Genomic DNA, 19,468 nt, shown 5'->3' with positions numbered 1-19,468 from the left:
CACACTAGTATCATACAGTTTTCTTCTTTCAAGCATTATTGGCTCCAGTCGCCACGCTGTCGTGGTATCTCCACAGAGCTGCTATTAACGTATGATTAACTTTTGATGCAGCCCTGCGCCACGCTGAAAATGTCGTACTTCAGTAACATGACTGCAGCGAACAAAGCCATCAGATTAGCGCTCTCCCCCCTCTTCCCATCACTCCATTTGGTCTGGATGTTGAAATTCCTGCTGACTGGACTGTCATCCATCAGGAGAGATAAATTTCTCCTCGCTCTGTAATGATCCCTGAAGAGTATTAAAGTACGACTCACTGACTCGCATCTAATTAGGAAACAATTAGTGATATTAACATATCAGCCACGGCCCTACACAAGCAGCAAATGTCCACTGCCCCAGAGAGTCACAGTTTGTGCTTTATATACTGTATACTACACACCACACACTTCATTTCTCTCTCAACCCTCTAATGCTGGTGCAGTAATGGGTGCAGAGGCACAGTCGTCATGCTGTGGGTTAATGACTGTGACACTGTTGTGCTTGAATATACAGCAATGTACAGTCGGGAGAGGAGCTATTGACAACAGCATCATAACACTCATTCCCACAATCCCTCAGATACATCTAAGACACTACACTTAGCGTGTGTCACAACAACAACAACAACAGGCTCAACCAAGTACCACTCATTGAGCTGGTATCTGCCGCGATAAAAGACCAGAGACAAGACTGAAAATCAAGACATGAAAGACAAAACTGAGCCGCACCAGGTACTCCACAGATAGTTACAGCTTTTTTTTTTGTCAAAGAGAGAATTCATCAATGAGACAGGAAAAGATTAAAGTCCTCTAAAATTGGTCAAAGTCATAACCCTCAGTGAGGTCAAGGTAGTCATGCTCAGCCGCCATTAGTGTCTTGCACAAAGGTTTTACTGTCTCACTGTGTTTAATTAATACTGGCTTGTGCAGTTCATGCCAAAGCCGCATGCACAGAGAGTCACAGACAGGGCTTCTGCAGGCAAGAAGCCACAGCCTGAGATGGCCACAAGTTTCTCTGGCTGCCAGAGTTGATTGACTTTGCCTTCACTCACTATATTACTGCAGCAAAAGGGGACCTTTACTTAGGAGCCCCAAGACCATCCGTTACTGCTTTAGCTCCTGACAGCTTCAGGAAGCGCCAGTGACTTTGGCCTAACTGCAAATGTAGGCCACCAGTCACTGCACTGAAGGTCTTAATCAGCTCATTAGCAATCAAATTAAAAGGACAGACAAAAATTGTTGTCCATGTCCCAAAAGAAAATGCTCCATGTATGTCCTGTAATAAATTTGGGAAAATAAATGATGTTCTTATGAACTTACTATAGGTGTAAAAATTTAATCCAACAGCTAATTCAATTCTGTAAATTAAGATTAAATGATCATGAAATATTACATTCTGCACATTATTAAATTTTGATAATAGTAAACATTTATGTAAATGAAAGCTCTAGTTCAAAGTATGACATGTATTTTCAAGGGAAAAACGATAACAGTATGTGGTTATTATGAGACAAAAGATGAAGAACAGCAGAAACGTGCATGTGGGAGGACAGCTTTGCAGCAATATTTTTTTTTTCCATAACCCTTCGACTTACAATACTAAGAAGGTAGGTGTTCTGTATTCAAAAACTTTGCGAGGACATTAAAGTTGACGCGAATGCAACGCCTGCTGCAGAGATAGAAAATGTGATTATTTGGTTGCGGGGTAATTTCTCCTCCTATGGGACCACTCTGATATTTTTAGCTATAACAGTGACTGCAAACCAGATTAAATATAATGACCTAAAAGTAGTGGCAGGCAATATGGAAAATATACAGTGGGGTCCAAGTCTGAGACCACTTTCCTATTCTGGGAATATACTGTATACTTAATAATGGTATATAATGTATATATAATTTTCTATCACAAAACAGTATATTGTGATGTACTAATGTTTTTAGAAATTCAATTAGGATGAAATTTATAGATAATTTAACCAGATATGAAAGTCTTGTTTTACACACATGCAAAAATCCTGCAAATTCAATATTACCATAAAACCGTTCTGTTCATTGACTGACAAGAAAATCTATACTGGTTCACAAATCTTTAATGTCCCATGTAATATGCTGTGATATCATCCAACACTAAGATGAAGCTGTGTCAGAGACTGTTTCCATCAGTTTCTGGGAGAAAGGCTAAATCACTGAAGAGGCGATATTTGAAAACATTGAATATTGGCAAACTCTCAGCCAGCAGAAGCACGAGTAGAAAACATTTTTTTGCCTTTAAAGCACAGTCTTACTGCAGGTCTACAGCATGCCTTACAACTGCCTAAAGCTGCTATATCACGCACCTGTAACACTTAATGCTAATCCTAAAGCTTCATAATAAAATTAGGGCAGCAGCTAACAGTTATTGCTAGTATAGATAATCTGTTGTTTTTCTAATTAATCATTTAATTTCTAATAAATGGCAAATAGTAGTGAAAAATCCTAATTTCACAGAGTCTAAGGTGACAAAGGCATAAGGTCTTAATTTCAAAACCCAAATACATACATTTTGCAATAAGAGTAAAAACAGAAAAAGGCGCATCTTCATGTTTAAAAAGCTGAAGCCAAGATTATTAGTGATGCTAACCATTCATACACTTTCAAAATTGCTTCTGTAATTCATTTTCTGTCAATCGACTCATCAATTAATCAACTACTTGCCTCAGAACTAAGACAACCAATAAATAATTACAAACTTGAGAAAGATTTGAGGATGCACCTTGTGCTCCAAAGACATTTGACAACCTCGGTGTATTATCTTAATGGGATTAATGCGTTTATGCCTGCGTGTGCCTCTGCTTGTGTATATGTGGGCGTCTAACGAGTGGAGGCAGAGTGAGTTCGGCACAGTGGTTTAAGATGTACACAACCACGGTAACTGCAGTCATTAATGTAGTGGCTGTAATGCAGAATCATGCATTGGAAACTATGAGCCTAATCACACCGATCAAGTTTGTGCATGAGAGAGAGGCAGAATTAGTCATTATCACTGTGTGAACGTACACATAAAAATGTGCGTTTAAATGTATTTGAGGAGGCTTCTCTGGCTAAGGGAGTGAAAATTAAATCAGGTAAATAGAGAATATATTTTAGAGGGAGGTTGTTATCAAGTGAGAAGAAAATCGAGTAAGAGGAGACAATATCTCTCATCTGGAGAGTCCTGATTTTTTAATCTCTCTCTCTTTCTCCATCTCTAAACTTAGCTAATCTTTCTCATTTTGCCTCTAACTACTATAAATTCAGAGGCTAAACAGAGAAATTCAGATATATTCGAGGAAATAAAAAGTCATCATTCTTCAAATGACAACGGGGTAACCATGACTACCTTAGTTAAATGTGCTGCACAATCATCAACACCGAACAAGGTGAAGCAGACGTGCGGCTCCATGGCGACAGCAGGAATTATCTGTTTGCTCAAGGACTACAGCTGCAGGGCAGCATCTATAAAAAAAAAAAAACAAAAAAAAAAACAACGCGGCGTATTTGCAAATGAACGGTGAAGAAAAAAGACAAACATCTCGGCGCCTGTCCTGAAACATCACCTGATGCCGTGCGGCATACAAAGCATACAGGACACAGAGGAATGACTCAGAGTCTCAGCGGGGACTGAGTGTCATCATCACACTGCTACTCGCTAGGATTAATGTAGTCACGATGACAGCACTGTTGTTCAATGCTAATGCTAAATTCTTAACGTCTTAATATTTTTAAAGTGACGCCATGTAGCTCGTTACCAAACTGACTTGGATAGTTGCGTAATAGTGCTCACAGAGGGGTGTGTGAAAGGTTGGCAGTTTGTCTTTGGAGGATCAGTTAAGTGTTGCATAATTTGCTCCTGGCACCAATTTTGTCATCGAATGGAGGAGGAGTGGGATCCACTCCAAGATGTGAAGGCATGTTTAAAGCTTTTGTCATATTTTCAGCTGTTTGTTGAATTTTAGCCTGACTGCTAATGCCACCATTGAGGCCCAGACTGTGAATATTCAGATCCTTCCTGTTCCTGTGACTGTTTCTTGCTGTATTTGCATGTGGTGGTCACAGTGAAATCTATAGCTATTCTCATGTGGGCGCATGGTACATGGCACAAATTGATATTTCCTTAGGTGGAGTGGGTTTTGTTCCTGTGCCTGTGCCTGCTTGGCATTTCGCAGTGAACATCGCCGCTTCCCTCGTGACACTCCCCTTAGTGTCACTGGCAAACAGCAGAGCGGCGCATTGTGTGAAAATACAACACATTTTGCGCCCTCCACAGCCCGCCGGCTCACACCAAGTCAACGGCTCACTATGGTCGCATGCGAGTTCTGCGGTTTTGGCGTCGCTAATCGGTGGAGGATCACCGTTTTCAACTCTCTCCAAAATCACACGGCGCTGTTTTATGTATGTCTTGCTTGTCTGCTTCACTTTTATTATACATTCTTCAATCAGCAGCCATAATTGCACAGTTTATTTATTTATTTTTTATTTTGATTATGGGAGCGATGCCAGGAAGGCACGCTTAAGATGAATGTCTGATTCTAACAAGCACCTGTCAGCCACAACAGCTTTCATGTATGAAGGCCTTTCCTTTCAGCTGATTAACTCTCTTTAGAGTCGTCTGAAGGTGGCAGCTATGTGTTTCTTCTTCAGTTTCTAATTTGAGTGGCACACGTTGTCAAAGTGCGATTATGCACACCAGATCTACTGGTGACCTTGATTAAATCTTGCACCAGAGACGCACAAACGTCTGAGTTCTTGTGCACATTAAACTGCTCAGGTATATTTCAGAGCCGTAAACTGTGTCACAGTTTATGGAATAAAAAAATCCCCTGGAGTGTTGGAGATGGCGGCATCCTCAGGACCTTGTTATAAATGTATATCTATTGTTAATGCTACTCCTATATGCAATCCTTAACTCAGTGTCTAGGTGAGACAAAATGTTCACAGGGTAGGCAATCATAATGATTCATGAGTAGGGTGTCCTCTGCAGCTCGAGGTGAAAATGAACCATGAGCTTTCTGGTTGTTTAGACTACAACATTAAGTCATATTAACTAATTCATACAGTAGTGCGAGTGTTGCTACGAAGGATTAAGGATGTATTGCAAGTCTGTTCGAAGGGAAAAAGAAAACAGTTGGTTTTATGAAGAGGCTTATTATGCCAAACCGAACACAAATAATGGTCTATTAATTGAGTTACATTTGCCTACAAGGTACTTTGCCGACAAGGTACCTTAATTGGATAGTTAATAGCTTTTAAATAGCCTGAACATCATCAATTCCCTTTTCAGCATTCTAACTCCGTCCCCCTAATGATGTCCTGTTGCTTAGCTCTAGTGGCCATGTTTACAGTGTGCAACACAAATGTTCACTAGTCAGGATCAAGTTGTCCTGGAAATGTCATGCAATACAAAGGCTTTAGAGCTGCTAAACCCATGAAAGGAGGTTTGATGCCCTTTTTGATTTTTTTCTAACTGACTGGCAGTATTTGAGCTCTGCCATGACTGATTAAATGTGCCCTCTTGCCTACAATATCGCTGCTCTTGGTTTGGATTGAACTTCAAAGACTGTGGAAAGGCAGTGTTAGTCCTGCCTTTGTGTCACTGACAGTCTTAGAAATTCAACGTCTTTGTGACTGAAGGAAATAAAGCCGTATGGAGTGTTTTCGCAGTGTGACATGAAAGACAGGGTGAACACTGGCTAGCAGGCCGACACACTGGCAGGGGTTGGGTGACATGACTGTAGACAGTATACTGACAAATTAGAAATCTGTCAAACATCAGAGATTTTGCTGTAATATTTTTTTCTGTGCTAGGACACAAACCAATAAGAGGGGATGTTCTTTGGCAACATTGGATTTACAGGATATCTAGTACCTTGAGTTTTCAGTTCTTTAATTCACAGGTTCCCATCTAGTTACTTCATCTATAAATCATTTTCCAGCGGTAAGGTAAATTTAAATTTATTCTGACAGACTGATTTGTTTTGATTTGTTTTGGACAGTGAGTCAGGACAGAAGGAACTCCATTTGTATTCGCCAGATTTACTGAAAACTATTCATCACTGTTAATATTCTACTAACAACTCAGCAAAAACAAAGATATTACAGCTGATCAATGATAAATGATGTTAACAATTCTGCCAAGACAGCTGCACCAATACAGCAGCACTCTAAGGCTGATTGTCTCTTCACAGTTCAAATATAGGTTCTGTACTATATTGGTGCAAATATATTGTGAAACTCTATTTTCCCTGTGAATATGACTAAAGGCAGACGTTTCACACTCTTTGCAGAACATTACTTATGCAATTATGAGCAATAAAGGCAATGGACTTCACAATAAAGTAATGTTCAGATTAAAAATAAAATGTATCCTAAATATGTGTGTCTTATTCCATCTTCATGAGATGGACTGGACTGGATTCATGTTTATCAGACAAAGTAGCAGCAGTCGAAACTCAAGTAATCATGATGTGGCTCGAACTGAGATGGATCTATAACAGAATATATAAAGAGAATTTATAAAACTGAATTGAATTTATAAAATGAAATCAAGTTTTTTATTTACTTGTATGTTTTGGGACCACACTGATGTGCTTGGGAGTTATCGGTGTATTTGGTAATAATTACACGTATCAGACCTCTCCAGGCAATACAAACATGATGGCATAATTCTGGTTTTTGTAATATTAGGATTCCTAAATTGACATAATTGTTTTCTATTGCACAGCTGCAAGCCATAACTAGCCTTTTATGAAATTAATACTTGATAGGTGATCTCATCTCATTAAATAAAAAAACAAAACAAAACAAAACAGAAAATAAATGAGACAGTGTGCAGCTCAGAGGGACAGTTTTGAAAAAGTCATAAGCCTAATGCAGCAAATGTGATAAGCTGCATTACAAACGTTCGTTATGTGTCATCTTTAGGAAATGTTGAGTTAAATCAAGCTTTTAGTTGATTTTACATCATCTACACAAGGATATTCTTAACATGTGCTGCAGTATTACAAGAATGTCTTCAGCTCATATGGTGCAATTTTAGTCAATTTGTCAGGCAAACTGCAAATATACAGGACACAAAACATAGTCCAACACCCTTCCCCAAAACTACACGATGAAAAACACAAATAGACACACATGCAGAGGAAGTGGGAAATGAGCTTTTATGAACCAACATTGGAAAAATGATAAAAAGATTTCTCTGACAGTGCTGTTTACCTGTTAGGAATCAATATCATAATAACGGAGAGTGAACATATTAGATGATGAGGGTGAAAACAAATTGTAAACACCCATAAATGCTTTTTTTTTTTTTTTTTTTTTTTGACCATTACTGAGAAAATGGAAATTATATTTGCGTGTAATAAAAAAAGCATTACCACACAAGGAACAATTCCATTCAAGGCTGACCCACAACATTTCTATCAGCACTTTAAACCCAGCATCCATTACTTACAACTACTGTGCGCTCTTAAAGAGACCGTGAATGCCAAATTATAAATGGGCGGCTATTATGAGTCCAGAAAACTCTCTTGCCACTTCTACAGATATTGTGGTGCCTGCACAACAGTTTGGACACTGGAAATTGTCAGATATGGGTGATTTAGATCAAATTAGCAGCTGTCACGATTTCCATAAGCCATGGGTCCCAGACATCTACCTCACTCCCCTTTAAATTACACCATTAGAGGGATGTAACCACTCAGTGCTAATCTATTCATCTGCATGGTGGAGGAGGGAAATATCCAACTAAGATTAAAGAAAAAAAAAAAAAAGCAGCAGAAGCACACAAACCTCAGCACACAGCAGAATACTGATGCCAGTGGCTTTCCAGAGTATCACCTAGGAAGATGAAAAGCAGGCCAGAGTGGTGGAGTCTAGAGATGTCTTCTCTGGGTTATTATAAGCACAGACTCCAACCCAAGTCATCCTCTTCTCACATCCCTGCCTGGCTTCTGCCACTCTCATCCATTGAGTCCACTATATTTCCCCGTGCTGGAGAGACAGTGTGCCCTGCAATCCAGCCGATAGGACACCATCCGTTTCAACTTCTCCGAGACAAACACATCGAAATCAGCCTGGAAATGTGGAATTGAAATGCAAAACAAAGCGAATGGTAATTTCTTCTGTTTGAGGAGAAACCTTACCACTGCTGCTGCACTGGCAAGTGTTACTCAAAAGCAGTGTTCAGTGGACACCTATAATAACAGGAGAACACAATGTGCTGGCCCAGCTGAACCATGTCAGGACAGTTTAGCTGATGCACTGCAATGAAGACAAGTTTTCAAATTGCTCTTTTAGGACTGAGTAATCACTAATTGAACCATTTTCAAGACTCCTTAGTCGAAGACCCAAGCCCAAAAGTTTTTTTTTTTTTGCTCTTTTACTTCATTAGTCTTTTGAATCAATGTTAGTTCTGACGCGGTCTGACATTGCTAAATCCCTCCATGCAGCCCCATTCAAGCATCCCTGGGGCTTTCTTTGTTCTAGGATAAAAGGTAAAGGTTCCAATCTCCTCACCTCTAGCTGTTAAGAACATCCTGCAGGCATGTGATGGCTGTTTTTAAGGATCTCCTGGTCAACACGAGCGCTTGTATCTAACATGGTGACAGAATATCTTCTCTAACAGCACAGAAAAAAGTGGCGTAAAAACAGGCTTATAAATGCATCCACACCCATCCGGCGAGTCCTCTGCAGAGGATTCCAGACTTCAAAGTCGTGCACATGGTAATCTGCTTTAAATGGATGTTTCTGGGCCTCTATCATAGCTCCATCATCAACTGAGCCGACTTAAACTATGGCTGAAAAAACAATGCTAATAGTGGATAATTATCAGCTTTTACTCCGTCTGCACTGGCTGCTCTATTCCCTCTCCCATCACACACAGAGGCTGGTGAATAAACACAATGGCATGAATAAATAATGACCCCACAATCCTCTTAAGGTCCCCGAATAGTGGGGGGAAAAAAGACAAAAGTTTACTTTTGGTGTTTGAGAGCAAGCGGAGCCTGAAATTGTAAGCGACTCATTAGGGCTACATGTGGCTTGCCTGGGGCCTTGCTGAACAAAGATGGCACCATCCCCATCCTGCCATTCCTCAGCGCATTTTAGGCCTGGCCTAATAAAATTCTAAAGTATACCCTTAAGTAAAAGCTACATTCCCAATAAAAGACAGTAAAGAGCGAAAGCACAGCCTCAAAAAAAAAAAAAAAAAAAAACTGAAACCCTTCACATCTTCAAAACTTTCTTCAGGAATCAAAGTTTTATAAGGTTGAGTGTGGGAATTGCAGGGACCACCTTTTGTGCAGATTTGCTCTGTCATGTATAAACATCATAGATTAATATGTATGCTTTCATGCTAAAGGAGCACACCTCTGTCAAAATACTATTTCCTCTCCTCATCATGCTCTCCAGATAGCATACATAAAAGCCCAGTGTTTTTCATTTCAGACACTTTGTCAGTGTTAAAGAATTGATTTGTGTGTGCCTCCCAGCTCCCACTGAGTGCATGACAGTTCAAAAGGCTATCTAAAATACATGCTGTCAAGAGGCTTGTATTTCTGAGTGCTTATATAATTCATACCATGATAAAACTTGCGCCACAGAGAGTTTGTAACATGGCAAATAAGGTTTGTTATAATAGAAATAGTTGCAAAGATTACTAAGTGTAATACAGGGTTGGCTTTGAATTAATCAGCATTTTGTAACCGTCCAAATGCATCTCTAAATTGTTTCCCATGAAATGAATCCCAAGTATGCATTCAACACAGTGGTAATGGCGAGAATGCAATAATAAAAGAGAACATATGCAGACAGAAGGCACCTTTTCCAGAGCGTAATTGTAGAGGCTTTGGCCAGAACGAGGTAAGCCAATTTCAATTCCAAATTTCCACTGAGGCGATGAATAGAAATGAAGTTGCCTGGGGTAGATGGGAGTCCTAGCAACTGGAGATGAGGAAACAACATGAGCACCAGAATGATCCTTTAATACTCTGTCAAACCACTAGTAAAACAGAATGTGAAATTCAAATACAATTTTCATTGCTGAATACTGAACGTTACTCTTTCACATGCTAATTTGAATAATGGTAATTGTAGTCAGGAGGACCAGCATCCTGCAATTTGCTGTTTTTATGGTCACATGTTTATGAAGCCTCTAAACTTACACTCCTATGAACAGAATACAGTAACTGTATAATGTCTGAGCTGTGTAAAACAAAAAATCTCTCTTACCTCAGTCAATCATGTTTTTGTGTGTTGACATTTTTTTTCTTTTTTTTTTAATATAAATTGTTTCGTACTCTGTATGCCCTGAGTTGATCTGCGGGATCAGGGATGGGGCCAATCAATTATTTATTGATCCTCTACAGCTATATAAAGCCATATCCATTTTCAATCCCTTGCTTATTGCACTCAGGCTATAGGCTGTATCATTACCTGTTGTTCATTATGTCATTATATTTCAGAATGAAATGTATCTTTGTCGAATGCATTTTTCATGACCAGTTAAAATTGATAATAGGCTGAGTATTAGAGATTAATTATAGTTATTAAAGGTATCCTGTGAAGAAATATATATTCTCTGACACTGCTTCTAGACGTGTACAGTGTAAGCAAGAAAGAAGGGTGCATTTTTTTTGTCCCATATGATCCTTTTTCACATTTAGTTTTAGTGTCAGCTTTTTGCATTTAATGTATGTTTTTCTTTTCATGTTTTGAACTCATAAATGCAACATGTAATACCTCTGCCTTATTGTCCCGTGCACACAGAGAGCCCATGCAACAGTCAACAACCCTGACCGCACCATCCTGCACAAATATCTTCCATGAAAAAATGCTGCATCTTCTCTGTCTTTCAAGCAATATTGACATCAAAAAGAAGATGCAATCCATTACAAGGGTGGAAACTGAATACGATCACAAAACAATTAAACAACAATTAAAGCCTCTTGCTAGGTGAAACATACTGAGGTTATTCCTTAAAACTTCCAAAAAGACAAAAAATTAAAATGCTCCCAGACATCATGGGGAGTCAGGGACATTAGGATCAACACATTCTTTTATGTTATTTAACAACATAAACAAGGTCAGCACTTGGCCTTACAATATTCTTATCTCAGACATGCACCAGTTGTATTCTATAGGACCATACAACAAATGTATGGTTTTTGATGTAACTGTTTATGAGGCAGCTGAGTGACAGAAGTCAATTCATTTCCTAGTTCCTGAATGGAGTTGTTCCAACTTGACATATTGGAAACAACTGCCTCAGGTTGTCCTCCATTCCTAAGGTCAGTGATGTTTGTCTTTCCTGGACTACATTTCCCTTTGCCACTAAATGCAAAGCTAAAACTGTTACACACCCAACCTACTCTAAACCACTATTAGTGCTCAGCTAGTAATAAGTCAGCTTAAATTGTCTAGATAGCCCAAAGTGCTTCTATGCCAAAATGTGGTAATTCAGAGAGTGTAAGCATTGAGGTTTGAAGACTGAGAGAATGCAGCTCTGGTGTGACCTGCTGCAGAAGCTGGCAATTTATACAGCTGAGATAAGACTAATGTTTCCAGTGTGACAGCAGTACTTTAAGGGAACCTCTAAAGGCACAGGGAAAAAAAAAATCTAAAGCCTATGTCCTGTGCTTTTTTCTTCAACATGCACAGGCTGTGAAATTTCACTGTGCCTGGCTACTTTCACTGGGAGAGAAATAATCCAGGAAGAACCTGAGCTGTCCAGCACAACAAGGTTTTGGAATTGCAGGGTCTTTCTGTGTGTGAAAATCCTGTGTGTGCACTACCCCTGTATTTAAGCGTGCTAATCTCATTCTGACTCATGTAAAACTGACAAACTCTGAGAACAAAAGCAGGAGTGTTGCAAATCACTAACCATACAGTTATGCTCACAGATGATCGTCCGAGTTATCATGCAGATTCCACATCGTTCGAAACTACTGCTTTCAAGTCGAAAAAAAAAAAAACAGAAGCAGAAATGTGGTACAGCTACTATGATAGATACCTGTCATCTGCCTCCTCTGAAACGTTACCATTTCACTGTGCTGTGTTTTCATACTCAAAGGGGCTCTGATGTTAGTTTCAGTTTTAAATATTCTGCACATAAAACATAACATATAAAGATAATATGATCACACGCGAGATAAAAAAAAACTGATTTTGTATCTAATGTGCATTTATGTATGTTTTAACCTTAAAACAACTACTAGCCTATTATCCAGTTTTGGATGATGAAGCAACAGACCAAAGTCTAATTATTCACATTACCAAAGCTGGTGTATACAGATGAATCTTTTGTAGGTCAACCAAGTCTAAAAGTTCTGTATCTGCATTTGCATCAGAGACTTACACATATCACAGGTGACCTCTAATGGGAAAAATCCCAGCACCGTAGTTTAATTATTTTTATGTCATGCTAAGGCAACAGCACGTTATGATCTCTGCCTCTTCTGCCTCAACCGCATCCGCTAATTGCTTTCACTACAGATAACTGTTCGTTTCGTTTGGAGCTGCCTGGATTTTTTTTTTTTTTTAATAGAAGAGACTAGTATAAAATGTTACCAGCTAAAATATCAAAATATAAGATGTGTGAAAATGATTGCATTCACCAACAACAACACTTCATAATTATGAGCAGAGAGATGCTCATACACCAAAAGTTTGTTGAGAATTTTAATCATATTGTTGTAGAGGGTCTGTAAAATTACATTTCTTCAATTTTATAACAAAATCAACTAAGAAACTGCATTTAATGAAGACTGGTTCAACTTGGTCAATACCTGATTTGTTTAATAAAGCTGGGATGTGTCCCGATACAGATGCAGAATATTAAATCAGTGCACTGCTACTTGTATCCCATTTTAAACAGTGGACATATTCCCTGAAACTAACATAAATATAACATGAGCACAGATAATTGACTGTATGTTAAATGGATATTGCTAAGAGAGGGACAGAAGTTGTGAGGCTGGGTTAGAATGATTCTCCATGGAGGAGGGCTCATCCTGCTCCATGTTGTGCTTTGAGCTGTAGTGAGGCCCCTGAGCCTTGGTGGTAAGATGGGCCCTGATGTGCTGTTGGTTTAGACTGTCAGAGGCACTGGCAGGGAGCGCGTATGCAACTCCACAGATAACAGCCCAAAACTGTCCACAAGGGCTTCTAAAACCCAGCAAATTAGCCTGCAAATGAGCCAGAGAATATCTCTACTAATCCATGATCTGAGCAGAGACTCTGCCAAAAAAGTAAACAAATAAATAACTTCACAAGAAATACTGGGGGTGGAAATAACCACGGCTGTGAGCTGGGAAGCCACTAGTGATTTCTTTGAAGCATCATTTCGCCTGATATTCTGCTGCTGCGCTGCCTGCGACTGTTTCAGAACAAGCTTCCATGTTGTGCGCAATGTGGCTGCAGTGAAATTACAGATTCCACTATTACAGCAAACAACGTCCCCTACAGCAAATGATCACAGTCTCTGTGTCTCTGTCACAGATGCCAAAAGGTAATGATGCATCAAGATACCACTGTTTTACAAAAGTGATTATGTTTGTCTCTAAAGGAAAACTAATAATTACCAATCCTAATCGTGCACATGGTGTAATTGTTTCTGTGGTTCTTAATAAAAAACAATCCTGCATATATGTCACTTAATTTATACCTCAGCAGAATACAAACGATGTCTCAGAAAAAGAGGCAGTCTCTATAAATAGCTCTTACTGTTTTACTTTTCTTTGATCTTGATTCTTTGAACCAGCTTGTGATTTGTTTGAACCAGTGCCATGTAATTTTGGATATGCGAGTCATTTCTTATAGACAGCAAGACTTTAAATTAAATACAGCTGGCTATGTCAACATTTAGGAAAAAGCCAGTCCAAGAAAATTAGTTTGATAAAAGCTTTTTAACGCCACATTAACGAGTAATGGTATTTATCTTTATGTAATTTCTGTTGTCACATAAACACATGTGAGCATTTTGTTTTGCAATCTGTTTTGGAATTGGAGCCTTTCATGTTTTTTGTCAGTTTTGCTCCATGCAAAATGTACAGTAATACACAAACAGCTTAAGGATTATGTTACTGGAAGTACTGACATTATATATGGCTGATTTTACAGAGTATTATGTAGCACACGTAGAATTAAAATCAAGAACCGTGATCAATAGTAAAACCAGGTAAATAAATTTTTTTTTTTTAAATCACTCTGTATAGTCTGTTAAAACATTCAAAGTAAAGCAGCTCAGTCAAAATATGTGATTTAATTTGAGATTGACTAAATGTCAATGTGGCCCTGGAACGCACAGATTTTTCCATGCCATATTATACAGTTATGCTATTTCATATGCAAAAACACAGACATCACATAAAGCGGTTTTATGTTAAGCACTAAACACTGATGTATAAAAACAATACAGACTAAAACAAGGAAAGCTTTATTGACCTTATTAAAATCACCACTACAATAAAAAACAGCAATAAAATGCTGATTCTTTTGGGTCAATATCATTTAAAACAAAAACCAGGCAGACCCAATAACAATATTACTCTCATGTATGAGAATAGATTTTTCTGTCCATATATTCATGTAAAAAATGTCTATTTCCTCATTTGATCTGCATGAGTCTTGTCTGGTGTGTGGGTGTATGTGTGTGTGTGTGTGTGTGTGTGTGTGTGTGTGTGTGGTGGTGTGGTGTGTGTGTGGTGGTGTGTGTATGATGTGCGTGTGGTTGTGTGGTGCTTGTGTTGTGTTGTGTGAGTGGGGGGGGATCATAATAAGAAACCCCATCTCTGCGGTCCTACCACGCTGCTGTAAAACATACTCCAGTGAATCCAGCCCTGTAACACAGGAACCGTCTTGTCTAATTGGAACTGTGATTTCACTTCACCCCACAGGTTCCTAATATTGTGGCGAAGCTCCGGGGGGAATCAGTTCAAAGATAAAAACACATCTTACATGTGAAGTGTTGCATCAAAGAAATTTGCTTATTCACCTCAGGACGGCGTGGCAATCAGCGCTGGTATTTCAGCGTGCACCGTCTATGAGGGACAAGATTAAGGTGTGTGGGTTTTGCATCAAAGTGTAAAAGTGCTGCTTGTTCTGTGGTTACTTTTAGAAAACTGTCATAACGCAGAGGGAACATTTGCAACGCGATTCCTTATGTTCATTCGTCTGTCGGAACTCATCTGTAGCGCAGTGAATAGTGGTCAGAGAAATATCAACAAGAATCTGGGCAGTTGTTTCTGTGACTTTTGCAAAATGTGTTTTTTTTTTTTTACTTTTCCTGGGTCAATTTGAAGTTACACTGACCAATCTCAAGCTCAGTTGGGTGTTTTTCTATGCAAAGGAAATGTGGCTTGGGCCAAGAATAACATGAGTGAACAGAACGGAACAAAGGTTCTTTCAATGCTTCACTATCAACACTGGTTAGGGGACAGGCGGATGTACTCCCCGCTCAGGTTCAAATCTGCGAGAGCTTTGCTGTTCAAAGCCCCTCAGCCTTTCGGGGCTGTGACATGTTTCTACGAAGAACACCTGTCCCTCATAGACAGTCATGCTATGTTCAAAGATTTAGTAACTGAGCACTGCCCTGAAGCTCTTAACCTCAATCTTTCAACAGTTCAAAGTTTCTTCTGAGTCTTGAACCCTCCAACAAGCATCTGATATAGGAGGCAAGGGAATAAACCATCATCACTGTGGAGTATGCACTTACTGCAAGAGTTGCTGTTTCTTAGTTTGTTTTATAACTCAGTTAAGAGAAATAATAGTCATTAATATTATATTACATGTTTTTAGTTGTAGCAGTATTAGCAGTGCTATAGAAGCTGTAACTCAGATTCAATGAGACGGAAGTAATTGCAGAAGTTGTTTTATTTGTTTTAGTAGGAGTATTGCTATAATTCATAGTATTATTAGTAATTCAAGGATTTCTGTGCAAAGCAAATCAGCTTCATTAATATAACACAACCTAACTAGCTACTAGTAAGGCATTTTATATCTCAACATGAAAATCAGCGACAACGAAGGCAGAAAAAAAAAAAAAAAACCTTATCTCGACAGCTGTAAACAAATCAGTATAAAAATGCAGAAAATGGGCCGTGCATGGTAAATCCACATGAAAAGACCGGCCACTTTTCATCCGACAACTCAACATCAATAAATACTGCTCTTACAGCAGCTAAAAGCACGATCACATCAGCACATTAGCCAATATGTGCTTTGAAGGTAAAAATGCTGAATGATGACTGGTGTTTAATCATGCAGAACAAAAAACAGAATTGAATTAAGAAACTCGACCGTCATTCATCTTCCAAGCCCCGTTTTTTTTTTTTTTTTTTTTTCCCTTTTCCTTTTGCTCACTGCTTCAAATCATTACTCACTGGAGTAGCCTGAGAAGTGTGTTGTTCCCATACTTGCTTGGTGTGATAGAGACGTGGCTATGTGAAATGAAAAAAAAAAAAGTATGGACACACAGAATACTTTAAACTTCTCATGATGTCTGCTGCAGACTTACATATATTTTTGATGATGATCATATTATGTTCTCTACAAACTTCTTCAGTTCAGAATTTCCAAGATCAAATTGGTCCTATTCTCGATATAAAACTTGACATTGTCATTTGTATGTTCATTACATCCAGTCTACTTTAATGGTATTCCCTTTACATGATCATAAACCCTCTCTTCTGCTTATGAAACGTGCAGCAGCCAGACATTAAAAACAAGAATACATCGCACCAATTCTTGTACGAATCTCCTGGATACCAGCAGGAATTTCTGAATCAGGCTTAAGAAATTATTAAACACTTTTAAAACGTAAATGGATCTGGGTCCATCAGTCAATACTTGCCCCCCTGCTTGCTGTGCAAATTCACTTCTGTTGTGATGGTTGCAAAGGTGACATCTGCCATCAGCACTGCTAGTTTTGCGTTACTGGCTTATTACTATTGTAATAATAACATGGTTATTAGTAGAAGCAGAAGTAGTGGTAGTGTCTCAACTAAAGTGTGTATGATGATTCTGTTGGTGTTAAACCATAGCCAACAGTCAAGGCTGCGCTCTAATGAAACTTAAATGAATCAGAGTTGATTTAATGAATTCAGAAGTGTCTGGAGATCTCAACAGAAATCTCCAGTAGTTGCTTGTGTGTGGCAGAAAATCAAATTGCAGCTGAAAGGTTGTGGAGGGACTTTCACAAAAAGATTTCAGTGGAGTTCCTAGAGGCGCTGCCCTGAAGCGATGCCTACAGCTACCAGGATTTGAGTAATGAGCAATAATAAAAAATAATCTAACTCCAAAAACTAAATATCATACAGATGAGTCCTGCACTGTATAATTCATTCATTAGCAAAATATAATCCATAGTAAAAACAACAATATTTAAATAAAACTGTTATTCATTGCGTTATTTAATAATAAAAGTGTAAAAGGAAACTACAGACTACATCACTATATATACGTATATATATATATACACTGTATATACTGTATATATGTATGTATAGATTTAAAGATGGGTGACCAATAGCATTGATTTATATATATATATACACACACACATCATATATACATCCTTGATCAATATAGAAATAGATCTCCCAAGGGGATGGAATAAAGGAGCAAAGTCAGTACAAAACTAACCGCCCACTGGAACTAATTACATTTTGTCCATAGAAATATACCACTGTCAGTCACACAAGCTTTTTTTCTACCAACAGGAACTGTGTAGGCCTTAGCCGCATTATTTTCCTCCACAGGTTATGGAACATATGAACAACAGTCTCTCAGCGGGCTTTTGTGGCTATCTCCACTGCCAGTTCTCATGGTTACAGAAATGTAATAGTCTAGCCATGACAGTGGGGGAAAGCTGGGATTAGAGCACACATCTGGATAAGCTGTAATGGGCCAAAACTCAAGAACAGCAGCCCTCTTCCAAACAAAGCAGGTCAGGCTGGCCTCCTTGCTGCTCAGCCTCTGGAGGATGTGCAGTGACTCAGCAGTCATCGGCTGCTGGAAAGTGTCCTCAAGGGGCTCCCTACGGTCCAGAGGCAGCATGGGTAGCATGCACACACATACATACCTGTGCACACTGCATGAATGCACTCACAAATCCATACACATAAGCACATACCAACCCTCCAATACATGTTGACACAACACACGCGCACACATTGACAGTCACTGCTGGACATAATTACTTATTCAGTGCTCAAGCACAAAAGGCCAATGACTGGAAGTGATCAGTCTATAGTGACACAACTTATGTTTTCAATTACTTCCAATCATCTTCCAATCATGTATTAGGTTACAACGTCAGTCAAAGTAAGACCTAATATTATCATCACATCACAACTGAAATGAATCTCAGCAGAGAATACCAAGAGTTTTTTTTTTTATTCACAGCACATAAGAGATGCCTTGGAATCATTTTAGCATCAAAAAAATTGTTCCAAAATCACGATCGCTTATTTGCATGCATTAAAACCAGGGTCAAGTAAGTCACATGTGAAGAGGGGGAGAACTGCCCGGCGGCTTGAATACATTAAAGCAAAGTAAATGGTTTGTTGATTTAAAGAGATTAAAGCACACAAGCAGGTCTGCTCGATGGATTTTAATTAACTTGCCATATATAAATTGTATGTTATCAGGCATTACTGAATTAAATGCTGAATACAAGTGCTCTTTCTGCTTCGGTGAGTGGAATAAAAAGCTACTTAGAATCTCGATTGGGCCTCACAGATGCAGCATGATGCTGCAGCTACGGGTGCACTGAATACGTTCCAGCGTTCCAACCCCTGAACAGCCATCCAAGGAGATTCTCTTTAATTATGTACAATACAGCCAAATTCAAGTCCCCTGGCATCTCAGATGATCAAGCAGAGGGATGCCACGTTCTCTCCCTGAGTCATTCGGGCAAATGGATTCCACTTCCAAGAGTCATTTCTGTCAGTTATAATAAGAAGCTAATACATAATGTGACACACTCTGAAATGCAAAACTATTCACAAGGTTCTCTGCAAGGCTGTGCAGGGGCAATTAGAATTTTGCCGCTAGGCCCTTGATGAGTTCCTCTATTTCTGAAGTATAATGTATGCATAATGTGAAACAGAACTTAAATTTTACTACAGAGCACCTCAGTGTCAAAAAAAAAGGGAAAAGAATCCAGTTTGGCAGAAACTCAGGTAAACAAATGCAGAGGGGAGTAAGCATCATGGACACAAAATGGCTATGTGAGTAAGGGAACCATGTCTGCCAGGTGCTGCCTCCAAACTGCACTGAATTTACTGAGTATTTACTCCAAGAGCGTGGATACTATACACTATCCATGCAATTAATAAGATGATACCGAGTTTACTGACACATAAGCACTGGGGGGACTGAGCTGAGTATCCAAATGGCATTTCTGCCTCCAAACA

At 39.0% G+C, this 19,468-nt stretch overlaps 1 protein-coding gene across 3 annotated transcripts in view; it reads right to left on the bottom strand.

Annotated features, from left to right (window-relative positions):
* The window catches only part of tenm4 (teneurin transmembrane protein 4), a 116,119-nt gene that overhangs the window by 94,031 nt on the left and 2,620 nt on the right, over positions 1-19,468 (bottom strand). The gene's annotated exons all lie outside the window — the stretch shown is intronic.

Source organism: Seriola dumerili, unplaced genomic scaffold (assembly GCF_002260705.1).
Source record: "Seriola dumerili isolate Sdu_G_001 unplaced genomic scaffold, Sdu_1.0 BDQW01000134.1, whole genome shotgun sequence".
Lineage (NCBI taxonomy): Eukaryota > Metazoa > Chordata > Actinopteri > Carangiformes > Carangidae > Seriola > Seriola dumerili.
Note: the sequence above shows the minus strand (reverse complement) of the source record. Positions and strands in the feature narration are given on the sequence as shown.